General features: G+C 30.9%; 1 long non-coding RNA gene across 1 annotated transcript; it reads left to right on the top strand.

The window, feature by feature from the left end:
* Nucleotides 1–2,077: 2,077 nt before the first annotated feature.
* LOC100804376 (uncharacterized) lies at nt 2,078–3,252 on the top strand. Its single transcript, XR_414265.4, has 3 exons — nt 2,078–2,481; nt 2,586–2,747; nt 3,071–3,252. It is a non-coding gene; the product is annotated as an uncharacterized lncRNA (long non-coding RNA).
* Nucleotides 3,253–12,211: the final 8,959 nt, after the last annotated feature.

Below are 12,211 nucleotides of genomic sequence, written 5' to 3'. Positions count from 1 at the left end.
TGAAGACAGACTCAATCTCTGTGTGGCACGCATCTCAGATGAAGTCAGAGCAAAAATGCACGCGTCAACAAATGAAGCAACGTGGCACACTCAAAAAATGAAAATTGTCCATCTAAAAAAAACGTGGCACAGAGGAGTGGCAATTGGACAGTCATGGGTATTTTAGTATATTCCACATACTTCAGTTTAAATGATCAAAAAAACAAAAAATTGGACAGGTGTCAAGCTCTCAGCCATAGGCATTTTGACAAAAAACCAAAATTTTGGACAACTGTCAACCTCTCAGAATGGGTATTTCAGTATTTTCAATTTCCTTCTCTTTTATATATAGATATAGATTAATTATGGAAACATAATTCACACAAATTAATCTCTTGTAAAAGCTGGCTAAAAGCAATTAATCCATATGTGAAATTTTGAATTCTTTCACGGCAAGAGGGCATTACGTTGGATCACTGCTAAAAAAAACTATATTTTAAAACATCAAATCAACTATGGTTCTTAAGATTCGTCTTAAATTTGAACACATGGAAATTTCGTAAATAATAAAAAATATACAAACACGGTTTTAGAAACCCGTTTTAAAAATCGAATGTTTAAAGGTGGTTTACTAAAGACCGTATTTAAATATATGGGTTCAAATACGGTTCATTAAAGACCATCTTTAAAATTAACGTCCTTTCCCATTCCTATTTCTCGCATGTATATAGGAAATGCGCTCTGCGTTCTCGAACCTTCTCGTGACCAACGAAACCCCATTTTTGTGCCGCGATTCCAGAGTTCGAATTCAACCAAGAAGAGAGCCCCATCGGAGAGCAACATAAGCTTCCTGAACTCTTCGATTACTGACATGGACTCAATGGCGGATTTGGGGGTTTCATCGTAAACAACAGACCCTCTTCTTTCCCCATATCTTTCAATCCCTTCTATTTTTTTTTCTATTTCACTTTCCTCTCTCTCAATCTCCTTTGTTTATTTTATGTTCATTTGTGTTTTCTGTTATGTGGCAGTTTTGCGTTGTTGATGTTCATTTGTGTTTTTCTGTTATGCGTGTTGTCTGTGGAGACGTGTAAGGGGAGGAGAAGGGGTGGCAATGTTGCATGGTTTATGGTGATGGATTGATGGTAGCCGGAGGAGAAAGGAAAGAGGGAGGTGGAGGAGGACGATGATGACTCATCCGAGTTACACGACTTAGTGGCTCACTTGGGTGAGGAAGGGACAAGGGAGAGAAGCAAGGTGCAAACCTTAGTGAGCTTGATGCGGAAGAGGAAGACGCGACGGAGGAAGAAGGTTTCAGGTGGCGGTGGCAGCAGCAGCGGCAGCGGCTCCTCATCTCCGCTGGGGAAGGATAAGCTTATATTTATAGTTCATAATGCATCATCCTTATATTATTATATTGTATTTGTTATTTCAAATTTAATTTATTATAAATTATATAAATAATGTACTATGAAGTTGGAGATTTTATCATTATTTAACTGAGTGGGAACTGTTGTTTGGTGGAACAGACCTGCCCGCAATGATGAAGTGTTTCTCGGTGTCCTTAGCCTCTTTATGGGTTTTCCTTGCTCTCTTTTCTCTGAGGTATGCAACCATGGAATGATTCTTCTGCTTCCCTTGCTATTGTTTTGTTCATTCTGAGTTTCACTTGTGTAGTCCTTTATGCTACACTTTGGACATTGTTAGGATATGCTTGATTGGTAATTTTTGCTTATTTGGAGGCGAGTATAGGAATGGAGCCACCCTGTTCACTGGGAATTTGATCAAGCAAGGACCAATCCACATGTGCCACGTGCTCAACAAGTGCTGAAGGTTGGAGCCCAAGAACGAAGGGAGCTTGTGTTTGTGCAAGTGCAACATCGTTCTTGGACAAAGGCTCTGCTCCCATTTTTTTGCTTCTCACTCTTTTCTTCTCTAATAATGTGTGTTGATGCTATTGATATGTGAATGTGATTTTATGATTGATTCTTTCTCAGCCTTTCTGGATTCTTATAGCACATATCAATATTCCATGTGTAATGATCTTATTCTTACTCGTTAACGCTTTTTCCATTGTAGACTAATGATGATGATGATGTTTATTTATTAGGATTCTCCATAGCTGATTTAGTAATCATGATTTAATTAATTTGACTTGATGTTAAAAACTCTTGTTTTGATTTGTCATATATGTTTTTTTGTTCAATTTCATTTTGCCTTCAATTGGAGGTTTGGTGAACTCTGGATTACCATGACTATTGTCAAGTTAAATGCAATCTTTTCAAAATGATGTCTTGTGTGACACAGGAAGTGAAGGACATTTACCATCTTTTGGAACATGAGTTTTATCCCTCAAATCTTGCATTAAAAGCACTGCCCTTAATAACTAAAATCTCAAAGTTAGGGGGTAAGCTTTCTACTGCATAATCTGTTCCAGAGGTGCAATTAGCTCAGTATGTTCCAGCACTGGAAAGACTGGCTACCATGAGGTTGCTGCAGCAGGTTCATTTTCCTCTTTTGCTTTTTTTGGGGGGTAAAGTAAATGTATTTTTCCTTCTGTTATGCAAAGATAATGCATTCTAACGTGTTCCCCCTTGGTCTTCTAGGTGTCTAATGTGTACCAATCTATGAAGATTGAAACCTTATCGGGGATGATCCCCTTCTTTGATTTCTCTCAAGTGGAAAAGGTTTCTGTAGATGCTGTTAAGTAGAAGTTTGTATCAATGAGAGTTGACCACATGAAAAATGCTGTGATTTTTTGCAAAAAGGTATGGTTTTGTTCATTCTGGTGTGGTTTTAATGGGGCAGTGAACATAGTTTTTTATTGTTTGTTTGAAGTTAATCTAAATAACTTTACAGATAAAATTTCTGGCATGTTATGTTATCCTCAGAATACATGACTTTGTTAATCAATTGTTTTTCTGCAGTATCGTTATACAAATGTAATATAAAAATAATGAATGCTTTTGTTAACAAAAATGTCTTGAATCAGTTGTTAATAATGAAGTTTTAAATGTAAGCACCCAGTACTGTTTCTCAATTTATCAGTTGTTTTTATTTATGGCAATTGTCTGATTGATTTTTAATGCAGAGTCTTGAGTCTGATGGCTTAAGGGATCACTTGGCCAATTTTGCTGAAGAATTAAATAAAGCAAGACAGATGATTTATCCTCCTGATAAGAGATCATCAAAACTTGGAGCTTTACTTCCCTCTTTGTCAGAGGTTGTGGCCAAAGAACACAAGAGGCTTCTTGCTTGAAAATCAATTATTGAGAAGAGGAAAGAAGAACAAGAACGACAGCTTCTTGAAATGGTATATTTTTATGATTACTAACATTTTTCTTCTTCCTGCTTATTTTTCAGCAATAATAAATTTTTATAGCTCTCTTGGGAAGCTCTTAAAAAAAATTTTATTTCTCCGAAATAAATTAATCTAAGCATCCACTTTCTATTCATGCATTCATGATACAACAATTACGTGCCAATCTAATTTGGCTCATATTAATATTTTACGTTAAACTCATAATATTTAAATAATTTAATTTATTTTCTATGTACTTTATCAATGCTACTTAACTTAAATATGTTAATAATACTGATATAAAATGAATCCAAACTCTTTCAAGTCACTGTAAAAATGATTTGAAAATTATTTAATTTTTATTTTATTCGTAAACCATTTAATTTTATTTATATTAATCCTATTAAATAGAAGAAACTATCAATCTTTTATAATCCACTCTTATATATACATTCAAAATATTTATCTTATAGCAATTTTCACTATATAAAAAAATATCTTCTAGGATTAAGATACTAATTATATTTAAAATCTAGATTAGGGTAGTTAAAATGTTAGTTGTTCATTTTTTTAATTTTTTTAAACATTTTGTTATTTCTTCATTTATACATAAAAATAAATTAAATAGATATTAAAAAAATAGAGTGACTTGAAGAAGTTTAGATTTATTATATATTATTATTATTATTATTAATTACTAATACAAATAAAAGTTAAGTAGTATAAGTAATGCATATAAAAAATAAATTATTTAAATATTAGTGAGTTTAGCTTACTAAAAAAGTAAGAGATTCTTTTTTGAGCATAAGGTAGGAGATTAATATAAGTCAAATAATCTTGTTAGTCAACTTAATTGTATGAGGAATAATTTTTTTGGTGTTTCTGTTGGGGAGATTCGAGGGGTACATCACGAGTCACCATATAAGGAAGTCTGACATTACACTTTATTCCAAAACCTTAAGGCTCAGGAGGCTTAGGTTTATGGGTCTTCTCCTCACTTATATGGTACTCAACCTTTTCACTTCTACCTGATGTGGAACTTCACCTCACACTTGTAACCCAACACATCTCCCTCTCAAGTGTGAGTCTTTTTCACATGGTAGTCTCCTCCTCGATATGCTGTGTCGCTAGCCATTTTGGCTACCTGCGGTACTTGCATATTCGTTTGAGCTGGTCACCAATTTGAACCATCGGCTCTGATACCAATTGTTGGGGAGATTCGAGGGGTACACCTGTGGACCACGAGCCACCATATAAGGAGACCTGACATCACACTCTAACCTAAAACCTTAAGGCTCAGGTTTATGGGTCTTCTCCTCACTTATATGGTGCTCAACCTTTTCACTTTTGCCTGATGTGGAACTTCACCCCACACTTGTAACCCAACAGTTTCTTGGCTTTTTTCTCAGCATGACCAAGTAATTTCTGGGATAGATTGGAGTGCAAGATCAAATAGAATAGTTATTGCATCCCATGACTACAATTAAATCATGAGTGCCTATGTGATTTAGAACATTATACTTATAACCCTAGATCTTGGTGAATTTTTAGAATTGTCTGTATATATATACATTATACAAAATATCAAATTAAAAGACAAACCATGTGGTCTTTGTAGATATGTTTGGAACCTGGAATGATAAGAATGGGTGCCAATTCTTGTGATTGTTAGATTAAACTATGTTGCTCTTTTTGTTCAATGGAGTCCAAAAGGTTTGAAACATGTTGCCATGTTTCAGTTTCTCTATGCTTCTTTTCTTAAGTGAGGATATGTTTATATATTGATGAACCTTTGTGTTGGGAAAATAAAGTTGAGTTGTGTCTGCCTTCTAGAATTAGATAAACATATTTTTTGTGTCTGAAATTCTACATCGGTTATTAGGATAACCGATGTAGAATAGTCAAGCGTTTACGACAGTTATGATTATAACCGATGTAAAATGATGATGATACTACAACGGTTTATATGGAGATCGATGTAGATTGTCCCTGAATCTATAGCGGGTGGCCAAAAAACCGATGTAGATTGGCTTGCTTCTACGACGGTGTTCAACATAACCGATGTAGATTGCCAATGAAACTAAGACGAGCTTAGGTCCAGACCCATCTTTGAATGAAGCGTTTCTACATCGGTCAAACAACTGATGTAAAATGGGGTTGGTCTTTTAACGACGCGGGCTACGACATCGCATTATAATCGTTGTAAAAGGGGCGTTTTAACCGATGTAGAAGGGTCATTTTGTAGTAGTGGATGATAAAATTATATTTAGATTCTTAAGTCCATACAAAATATTCACTTTTTTAAAACCTAAAACAGTGACAAATCCTATTCTCTATCCATAACAACAGAATTTTTACCAATATACGCACCCTCTTTAAAAAGATCTCAATCTACACTAGTTTGACTCTTATTTTCTAAAGTATACCATTTGTAAGTGGCATTGAGGGGTTATGATTTGTCAACCCGACTTCTAAACGGTAATTTTGTTTTTTTAATTTAAATTTTATTTTTAATTTTTAATTTATTTTTTAGTTTAAATTATTAAAAATATTAAATTTAAACTTCTATACTTTTTATTTTAAATATTATATTATATAAAAAAATTCATTGATTTTAAAAATAATTTTTTATTAAAATAATTTTTATTTGTTTAAGAAAATGATGTTATTAAAAAAATATAATTTTTTATATTATTTAATTTTTAAAAGTTGATATTAGGCTTTTTTTATAATATTTAATTTATACAATACTTTTGAACTTTTGATTTTTTTTAAATATGTTTTATAAAGAACACAATAAACATATAGTTATCGTAGTATAGTTATATTTTATGAAGAAATTAAAACTCTCAAATAACAATTAAAAATAATAAAATGAATTTGAAACATAATAAATGGAACATAATAAAACGAAAATAACGCAATGTACAAACAATAACAATTTCAACATGAAAATGACAAGTAATCTTAGTTTGAAAGATGTTGTGCAGCGGGCATGTCTTCGTCCAATAGGTGGATTATTAGTTTGTTAAAAATAGTTAAAATTTCTATTAGATAAAAACGCTTCCAGTAGTTGGATTTTATTAACACCTTTCATTGGTTTTCAACTCTATTATTTGATACTCGATTATTTTTTCTAAATATTTTGTATGGCCTGACTGTCGAAAGAACAATTGTCTGACCAATTATGATTCATGAATTCCATAAGGGGAAACCCCTATAAGCGCAACTTACTTGATAACATCATTGAGTTTTTCAATGCTACATTGTGAAAGAATTTGAAATTTAATTGGGTTTGTCCTAGTGAATGAGTAACCCAAAAAATTGCGTTGTCGTGGTATCTTCCACTTGTTGTTGTAATACAACATTGCATCATGAGTAGGAGTGATGGTGGATCGAAGTAGGTTGAGTATACCATCGGGTATTTTGTTGATGGTACATAATAATTCTATAGAACCAACACATGAGTATTGCTCATTGCATATTAACATTGTGCAAACATCATCATCATTTTTCAATTACAGAGAATGAAAAAAAGATTGCTAACCTGCATCTATGGATGGTTGTCAGTAGTAAATTTCATTCACAAATTGGTCATTGGTTAGCCGAAGAGTGTTGTGAATTCTACTGTTCAGTGTATCAAAAAAACAATTTTTAGAAACTCACATCGGTATTGGAGTAAGACATTGAAAATAAACACCAATTTAGTTGTGAATGATTGATCCATTTGGGAAAATGAATGCTAATCTTGAGTTAGAAATGATTTGAGTGTTTGTTTCTCCTAAGAATGTCATAGTATTGAGATTGAATATGGTTTGTGAAGGTATGTTGTGCAAATGTGTGAGGGTGTTTTGTGTTATTTATAGTTGCTTGAAGCTTCACCCCATTGACGTTTATTGACACATGTCATTATTGTAATTTTGCTTTTTTCAATATAATGCATAGTGTTGTAAATTTTTTTACTGTGATTTTACCCTACTACTTGGTGCACTAGACCGTCCATTATCATTTTGAGAATTGAATGCAAATTGTGAGTTGTCAAATCAACATCAATTTTGTTGGTGAAACATTTATTGTTTTTTCAGAGACTTGGATAAATTGTAAAGTGTTATCAATTTTCGATTGTGATATTAGCCTACTACTTGGTGCACCAGACCACCCATTATCACTTGAGACTTGAATTTAAATTGTGAGTTTTCAAATCAATGTCAATTTTGTTGGTGAAACATCTATTGTTTTTTTAGAGACTTGGGTAAATTAGAAAGTGTTGTCAATTTTGACTAAGATTTTACCGTACTACTTAGTGCACCAGATCACCCATTATCACTTTGAGACTTGAATTTAAATTGAGTTGTAAAATCAATGTCAGTTTTGTTGGTAAAACATTTATTGTTTTTTTAGAGACTTGGGTAAATTGCAAAGTGTTGTCAATTTCAACTGTGATTTTACCCTACTACATGGTGAGTTGTGAGTTGGCAATTCAATGTCACTTGTGCTGGTGAAACATATATTATTTTTTCAGAGACTTAGGTATATTGCAAATTGTTATGAATTTCGACTGTGATTTTACCTTGTTGTCTGGTGCATCAGGCGTCCATTATTATTACTTTCATACTTAAATTTAAAGTATGAGTTGGAAATTCAATGTCAATTTTGCTGGTGAAGCATATATTATTTTTTAGAGATGAGTGTAAATTGTAAAGTATTGTTAATTTTGAATTTGATTTTACTTTGCTACGTTGTGCTCCAGACGTCCATTATTATTATTTTCAGACTTAAATTTAAATAGTGAGTTGTTAATTTAATGTTTGTTTTTTGTAAATTCACAACACTATGCATTATATCGATAAAAGTGAAATTAGAATAATGACGTGTCAATAAACATCGACAGAGTGTAGGTTCAAACAACTATAAATAACACAAAACACCCTCAATATAGCCATACACATCCACACAACATACATTCACAAATCATATTCAATCTCAATACTATGACATTCTTAGGAGAAACAAACACTCAAATCATTTCTAACTAGAGATTAACATTCATTTTTCCAATGGATCAATCATTCACAACCAAACTATTGTTTATTTTCAATATCCTACTCCAATATTGATGCAAGTTCTTGAAAATTGTTCTTTTGATACACTGAACAATATAATTCACAACACCTTTCGGTTAACCAATTACCAATTTGTTGATAAAATCTATTACCAACAATCATCCATAGATGCAGGTCAACAATCTTTTTTTCATTCTTTGCAATTAAAAATGATGATGTTTGCACAATGTTAATGTGCAATGAGCAATACTCATGTGTTGACCCTATAAAATTATTATGTACCATCAACTCGATGGTATACTCAACCTACTTCGATCCACCATCACTCCTACTCATGATGCAATGTTGTATTACAATGACAAATGGAAGATACCACGACAAAGCGATTTCTTGGGTTGCTCCTTCACTAGAACAAACACAATAAGATTTCAAATTCCTTCAGGGTGTAGCATCGAAAAATTCAAGGATGTTATCAAGCAAGTTGTGCCTATAGGGGCTTTCCCTTATGGAATCACGAATCACAATTGGTCAGACAATTGTTCTTTTAACAGTTAGGCCATACAAAATATTTAAAAAAATTAATTGAGTATCAAATAATAGAGTTGAAAACCAATGAAGACGTGTTAAAGGTGTCAATAGAATCCAACTACTGGAAACGTTTTTGTCTAATAAAATTTTTAGTTATTTTTAACAAACCAATAATTCAACTATTGGAAGAAGACATGTTCGCTGCAAAACACCTTTCAAACTAAGATTATTTTTTGTCATTTTCATGTTGAAATTGTTATTGTTAGTATATTGCGTTATTTTTGTTTTATTATGTTTCAATTTCATTTTATTATTTTCAATTGTTATTTGAGAGTTTTAATTTCTTCATAAAATATAATTAAACTGTGATAACTATATGTTCATTGTGTTCTTTATAAAACATATTTTAAAAAAAATCAAAAGTTCAAAAGTCTTGTATAAATTAAATATTATCAAACAAAGTGTATTATTAACTTTTAAAAATTAAATAATATAATAAAAAATTACTTTAATAAAAAATTATTTTTAAAATCAATTAAATATATTTTTTATATAATATAATATTTAAAATAAAAAAGTACGGACGTTTAAATTTAAAATATTTTTGATAATTTAAACTAAAACATAAATTAAAAATTAAAAAAAAAAAACGAAAGCATCCGTTGTAAGTTGGGTTGACAAATCCTGACTTCTTAATGTCAGACAAATGGTGCACTTTGGAAAATAAGAGTCAAACTAGTATAAATTGAGATTTTTTTAGAGTGTGTGTATATTGGTTAAAATTCTTATAATGACACTATTTGTAAGTAGATGTCGGTTATCACGAAAATAATGAAGGTGGGAATTCACGATAAGACGAGTAGTTTTTTTTTTTTCTTGGTTATAGTATTTGTATAAAAGTAACTCAAAATAATAATTAATATTTATTGGGGACCATGAATATAAATAAGATAAATATTTTTTTCATATTTAAAGTTAATTAGGATTCGAATTCTGTATTAATTGATCTTTAAACATTAATTTTTATTATTTATGTCAATCATTATTGGTATGATTAGATGGGTAGTTAGTGGAGCAGAATTAAACTTGAAATTTTGGGTTTGCGGTTTTAGAATTGTGGCTTTCTTCTATACATATTAGCTGGTTCCCATTCCCATATATAGTGAGTAATTGATATAGACCATAGTCTGACGAGAATGTTAAATAGTATCTTCATCTTGTTTTGTTCTGCACTATAGTCGATTGTTGAAATGGTCCCCAATATTGCATTATTTGAGTCTGTTGGTTCCGGGGCATAAAGCAATTTCTCCAATTGCTTTGTAGTAATCAGGATGTTGCTTTGTAGTCAAACTGTATATATTGCCTACTATATGGTTCTCTTATTTTGCAGATCGATAAAGAGTGCAAAGTCTGAATCTGGGCCTTATTGAATTGACATAGTTATATTAATATTTTTGCAATATCATTTTTTTCATCAGCTTTCTTATTTGAGTTATTTCACATTTTTCTCTTTTTCTATTCTTATATGTCTGATAATAATTGTATGAATGCAAATCCTCTAATGTCTTTGCGGCAGATCCTCTACACCAGTTTTTTTTAACATTGATCACATTCTTTCTCTTTATTAGCTACTATTGCAATAACAATCAATGGGCAAGATTTTGCAACAGTACCGTAGACAAATTTGGTTGGAGACTGGAGAGGATCCAAATTCTAGTTGTATACATATTTGTACAATTTTGTTATAAAAAAATATCTTTGGATAATCTTTTCTGATAGGATTTCACTTAATTAAGTGATAGGATTTTCCTTTTTAGGAGTATACGTGTTTAATTGATTTTAGGTTGATTTCAATTTAAAATCTTTTTATTTTATGGGAAATCTATTTATGATATGGTCTATTTTCAGATCAAATATTTTCAGTATTAAATTGAGATATGTGCAAATCAAGTAATTGTAATATACAAATATTCTTATTACAAGTAATTATGATATGTAAATATTCTCGTTATATTGAGTAACTAAATCCCACGATTTGTTGTACATATCTCATGAGATTTTTTGATGACCAAAACTCTATAAAAGGAGTGCATTGTTCTTTCTTTGGGTCATCGGACATGTTTCTCTTTCGGTATACAAACACTATTGCGTATAAGATAATGGGGGTTTGAAAACCAAGTTAGAATACTGGCTACAATAATGACACTAAATTAAGGAGTAAGGGAATCAAATAACGATGATTGGAGGTTAATATTCTCATCTGATAATGCATCCACCTAAAGTTTTGATCTAAACATGTTTTTTGTTATTAATATGTTTGGATAGTAAAATTATTCTTATATTTTCATCACAGTGTAACTTGCCACCTATAATTTCCATTTTGATTATTATATGCAATATTTATTTTTATGTGTAAAATTCAAGGATTTGAAAGTTTGCATGAGATTTGAAATCTGAAATTGGTCTTTTAAAAAAAAGTTTCATCCCATTTCAGTCTTTTTAAAATTTTAATATTATTATTCATCCAATTATTAATTTTGGTCATAAATTTGCTTAGGTGACAAACATGATCAAACATAGATTTTTTCAACTATTTCTTTTTTTTGCTAAAATATGTTTTGCATTTTTTAAATATGAAAATGTTTGAAATTCATAAAATATACATAATTGATATAAAAAAAAGTTACATTTACATCGGTTAATTATATGCATAACCAATATTAAAAACCATCATCGTAGATTCAGGTAGAAGGTTAATTATATGCATAATCAATGTAAAAAATCATCATCATAGGTTCAGATTTACCCAAACCATCACTTAAGATTTTTGCAGACCATTTGTTGGTCTAACATTCTATCCAAAGATTATGTTTACTCTTTTCCAAGTCCTTATAATCTCTTTGTATGTGTGCATTGTCTCTCCAAAGATCATATCTATCTTCCTTAAGATTATCATTCAGCTCAATTATCTCTTTTAAGTCTTTTTGTAAAACACTAAGTTGGTTTTCTAAATCAAGAAAGTTTTGCAACAAAACAACTTTATCTTCGGATATCTTTTCATTCTCAAGATAAAGCTTAGTCCTTTTTATTTCAAGATTTTCATAAACATCACATACTTCAATGTTTTCTTTCAAAGAACAATTGACTTTAGCTTCATGTTTCTTTTTAAGATCAATATGATCTTTAGACAACTTCTTGAAATCCTTTCTAAGGCATTTGTTAGGTTTTAAAAGAATAGAAGAATTGGATAGTAGTTCATGATAAGCTTGTTTTAAGGACTCATGGTTATCGAAATATACCTCTTTTTCTTGTTCTAACTCAGATCCTTTTGTTCATATAC

This window comes from Glycine max, chromosome 5, assembly GCF_000004515.6.
Source record: "Glycine max cultivar Williams 82 chromosome 5, Glycine_max_v4.0, whole genome shotgun sequence".
NCBI classification, from domain to species: Eukaryota; Viridiplantae; Streptophyta; class Magnoliopsida; order Fabales; family Fabaceae; genus Glycine; species Glycine max.
This window is presented reverse-complemented; position numbering and strand designations above follow the sequence as displayed.